Below are 5419 nucleotides of genomic sequence, written 5' to 3'. Positions count from 1 at the left end.
CTGCCTCAGCAGATAGGGGAAGGAGTGGGCATGGCTTGTCTCTTACAGAGACAGAACAATCATTATACTTGGTTCTTAATTTTTGTTCCTGGCCAAACAGTAGCTGTTCAGTCTATACATTCTGTACTATGCCATACCTCACACTGTGCTAGAAAATGAACAGATGCTGAAATGTATGGTGATATTTACAGTCTAGATGGTATCAGCTATACTGGCCATGCATGCATGCATGCTGACGAGGGATTCTCCAACATAGTTGCCTCCCTAGGATTTAATAATCTCTTCACAATACGATTTGTCTTCTTTAGTTGCTAGTTTGATTCTTTAGGTACAAGCTGAAACCATTTGGTGTAGGTTTAAAAAAATTGAACTAAATGCAATATGGAAGCTACCCTGCATTCTAGACCAAAAGGAAACATTATTTGGGGAAGAAAAATCCAAACAAACTATTTCATTAAAGACTTATGTGGTACTGAGGCTTTCTTAAAATTTTCTACATATACATTGATCATGTAACATGCCCACACTGGAGAAACTGGATTGAAAGATGTAAGAACTTTTTGCAATTTTTTCTACAAACCCCACAAAATTTACATTATTTCAGAATTCAAAAATTACTTATAAAAGTGAGTATTAATGATCTTAATATTCTTTAAGAAAACCCCAGAGCTCTGATATGCAAAGCCTGCCAATGCCTTCTAACTGCACAGTAGTGAGCTTCATCATTGGAGTTTAAGGTACTTCGTTTAGACTGGTCAGTGTGATGGATGGACCTTTGTACCCTGGCAGCTCTACTCCTGGACATCTGGCTGGTTTAGTGAAGCTGGAGTCTCTTTAAGGAAGAAAGCCCAGGGGCCATTCCTGAGAGGCTGCATCAAGACACCTGATGACAGAGTTGGCTTTTCTAAAGAGACAGAGGCAAGGCACTTTCTTGAGGACTCTGTTCTTAGAATGACCAACTCCTTCTGCCCTTGGCCAACTGGACAGGAATGGCTTCATTCCAGGAGAAATATCCGAGCTCACAAGGTGAGCCTGCTCCACCTTGTCTGAAGGTCAGAGATTCTGAGCTTATTTTTACTCTTTCAAAGTTGTTGATAACAGGTGTGGCTACAAAACATGATATCCTGACCTAGGGTGTGGTTACTTGGTGTTTTGGACATTTAGATGACCCATAGAGGTAGATCCACTCCACCCCGACCAAAGGTCAGAGAATTCATGTGCACTCCTGTGCTCCTTCATTTAAAATAGGAGGTTTGACCTTGGGAGTAGCTGCCCACTGGATACTTGGTCTAGGGTGTGTTCACTGCACATTTATGCCCAAGACATCAAATACTTTACTCAGGAAATATGGCTTGGTGTCTCAAGTATTGAAGCAAGTAGCTGTCCTAGTTGTCCTTTATGTCATGTTGAAGCCTTCTTCCCTCCCTCCTTTTGTATTGGGGCATAAAAGTGCAGGTGAATTCACTGAATGTCCCTCCTGATGCAGTTCTGTTTCTGTCTCTTATTTCTCTTCTATGTCCATTCCTTTTGCTTAGTAATTCTAATCTTCACACTCCTACCCTAAAATGTACAAGTTTTGTCAAAGCTGGAAGTAGAGCCTTACTTGTGGCTGAATAATAATACTGGTGCTTTTGGCATTCATGTATATTCTTCCTTCAGCTTAGGAGACTCCTTTCTTCCCCACTGAGTCATGAGAGAGGAGAAGGATTATGCCTCATAAATTTGGGGAATATTCTCAATTTTTTTCACAGGAAATTTTTTTTTCTTGTTCTACCACTAAAAGTTGAAATTCAACCCTTAATCAGACCAGTATCAGATGACAGAATTTTGGCTTTGCTTGACAAGTTCATAATTCATATGTGTGTTCATAATTTTTAAGAATTTGTTGCCACACTTCTAAAATGAGAGGGTTGCACAGAAATGAATGCTTGATGCCTCTTATGCAATTAGAAGTTCACCAGCAGAAAACCATGCTCCCTTTCAAAGGCCGTGGCCTCCCCATTTTCTCACGGTCCCCACGCTGCATTCTCTATTCCTTTGCCCAGTCTCTGTCAAGAGTTGAGTTTGCTGTCTGTTTTAGTTACTTTTTCTGTTGTTATGAAATACCCCAATAAAAGGAACCTAAGGGAGGAAGGGTTTGCAGTTTGAGGGGACAGTCTGTCGTGGCTGGAATACCAAGGGGGCAGGCTTTGAAGGGTCTACTCACATCTCATGTACAGTCAGGAGGCAAGGAATGGTTTTTCTCAGAGCACTTTCTCCTTTTTCAGTCCAGAATCCTAGCTCAGGGAATGGTGCCACCCAGGGTAGACAGGTCTTCCCACCTCAGTTTAATCTAATCAGAATAATCCTCGGCAAGCACACTCAGAGGCTGGTGTCCCAGCTTCTACATCTTACCGTGTTGACAGGTGAGATTATCTAACATACTACCCTGGCTGCTGCTAAGTGCTTTTCAAACTATGGTTAATCCCTTTTGTGAAACAAACAAGCAAAAACCCCACAACCCCAGTGCTTTAGATAACAAGCACTAGGAGTTATCTATCTATTTTCTCCTTTTCCTAGGAGAAGACAGAAGAGAGGAAGAAGAGAAAAGGAAGCAAGAGAAAATAGAAAGTTCTTATAGAAAACTCAGAATTCACTGCATATGGTAGGGGCCAATGTTATTGTATGATTTTCTCAGTTCTCAGTTATGTTTGTATGCATTATATTGCAATATAGAATGTAAGTGAGGTGTAATAAAAACCTTTAAAAGTCACGATTAATTAGAAAAGCATTTCATTATGCATATTTGCTTCCTGTATGTCTTAACATCACCCCTAAATTACCTGACAGGGGTAGGTACTTGTTATATAAGTATATCTCTAGAATTCATGTTCACACAAAAACTTGAAGACCCAAAAGAAACTCATAACAAAGAATAAAAATATCTAATTGAAATAAAAGGAGAGGTAAAACTTGATGTTTCAAGAAACACCCACCGAACTGTCTAGTTTATAGGTTCTCTGTGATAATTAGATTATATTAAATAATGGTTTTATTTCTGTAGTATCTGGTACAATGTTCTGTGATGATGGAGATGATGGATATCCTTATTGGATTCATACATCCAACATGGCAACCACTAGCTACATGCCACATTCAATATAGTAACCAATAACAACAAGCCTTATCCAATATGGCAACCACTAGCCACATGCCACATCTAATAAGGTAAGCACTAGTCACATTGTTGCTCTTTTGTACCTGAAATGCAGTTAGATAAGCTTACCCCCCTCCTCCCCTCCCCCCATCTGCTGAGGCAAGCTGATCTTCCTTTGTTTCCAGTCTGAGTTCCTTCCTTTCTGTCTCTTTCCTGAAGAGGCAACTTGTGCCTCTCTCCCTTCTCCCCACTTGTCCCCCTTCTCTCTCTCTCTCTGCCTTCTCCATAACTCACTAAATAAATGCCCATTCTCTCTGCATGGCACATCTCTGTCTCTCACCTGCCACGGCCGTGGCTCCTCATGGAACTGGCTGTCTGCCAAGGTCTCTCACCCACCATGTGGCTCCCTGCCTGGGACTGGCTGCTTTTGTGGCCCGCAGTGGTCTCATGGCCTTCTGCCCACTCGGGGACCTGCAGCATTTTACTTTTACCTTAACAACTGCTCTTCCTGAGGACCCAGGTTCAATTCCCAGCACCCACATGGCAGCTCACAACTGTCTGTAACTCTAGTTTCAGGGGAAGCTGACAGCCATGTCAAAGCACCAATGTACATAAAATAAAAATAAATAAATTTTAATTTTAAGGTTAAATCACCAAACCTGGATAATATCTACTATACTAACTAGCATCACTCTAGACCCTAGAAGAGGAACGGAAAGAGGAATGACTCTTGGTTTCCACAAGAGTGGCAGCTGATCTGTTAGGAATGTAGCGACAGTCAGGCAGTGGTGGCCCACACCTTTAATCCCAGCATTTGAGAGACGAGGTAGCCAGATCTCTGAGTTTGAGGCCAGCCTGGTTTCTGGAGGGAGTTCCAGGACAGCCAGGGATTTACAGAGAAATCTTGCCTTGAAAAATCAACAAGGAAAAGAAAAGAAACCTGGTGATTGGGCAATAGACCAGAGAGTGTGGCTAGCAGTCAGCTTGCTGCTGTGTTTTCGCTTCTGTTTTGTTTTTGTCAAGGTTACTGTTAGTGGGAACTAATACAACCCATGAAGTAATGAACCCTCACTGACCTGTGATGTCTTCAAATTGAAAATTATTCAGATAACTTATGTAGTTGGGATTATAATGGGTTACAAATTCTAATGATTATTATTCAGTAATTCTACTGGTAACTATAAGAGTGATAAAAAAAAAAAAGTAGCAGGAATGACAGCCAAGACGGCTCTAAGTAGTCTCCTTGCCACTGTGATTGACACTTTGACTAGTTCACCAACCTTGTGTCACAGTCCTGTGGGACAGAAGACATCCTATTCAAGGATGGATGCTTACAGAGGTCAGCGTGCATGGTCACCTTGGTAATGAATGAATGAACTACACTGTGAACTCAGTTCTGTCTGGTGGAACCCAATCATTCTCTGGCCACTGTGGTCCCCCAGAGAATTCTAACCAATTAGGTTTCCGTCAATCCAGTGTTTCCTGAACAAGACCCAGGTTGATATATTCATGACCAGGTTAGGGCCAGGGCCTGGGTCCTATGCTTCTGGGGTGTGTATACCCTTTACTACACTTTCCTTTTCAAATAGCTTATTTATTTGTGTTTTATGTACATTGGTGTACTTGCCTTCATGTATGCATGTACATGTATGTCCCCACAAGGGTATTGGGTCCCCTGGAACAGGAGTTACAGACAGTTCTGAGCAGCCATGTGAGTGCTGGGAATTGAACCCAGGTCCTCTGGAAGAACAACCAGTGCTCTTAACCACTGAGCCATCTCTCCAGCCCCTACTGTGACATTCTTAAGTGGCTTCAGTCACATTGCGGGACACACAACAGCCTCACTGAGACCTAGGCAGTTTTGCTTTAACACCCTTCTTTCCACGTTGCTAAAAATTATATCTTTCTATGCTAATACAAATACAATACATTGGGGATGGGGAAAGCTCAGTGGGACTCAACCGCCTGTAAGTCCAGCTCCAGGAGATCTGATGCCCTCTTGGCCTCCATTGGCACCTGCATGCATGTACAAGTATACCCAGAGATACACACACATGAAAATAAAAGTCTTTAAAATGTGTACACAGGTATTCCTGGACTCTTTTCTTCTATCTAAAACTTTAATTTCCCCCTTGTGGTTTTAAAGAAACTGGAAAGATTTCCCATAGAATACGGTGAAGAAGCATCTCTTACCCACTGTGTTAACCGACATGACCAAAAGGTTTGTAGGGGGATTTAATGTAGGAATATTTACCTGGGTTGTTCTCACAGAGCCACAGGTTT

Source organism: Microtus ochrogaster, linkage group LG1 (genome assembly GCF_000317375.1).
Source record: "Microtus ochrogaster isolate Prairie Vole_2 linkage group LG1, MicOch1.0, whole genome shotgun sequence".
NCBI lineage: Eukaryota > Metazoa > Chordata > Mammalia > Rodentia > Cricetidae > Microtus > Microtus ochrogaster.
This window is presented reverse-complemented; position numbering follows the sequence as displayed.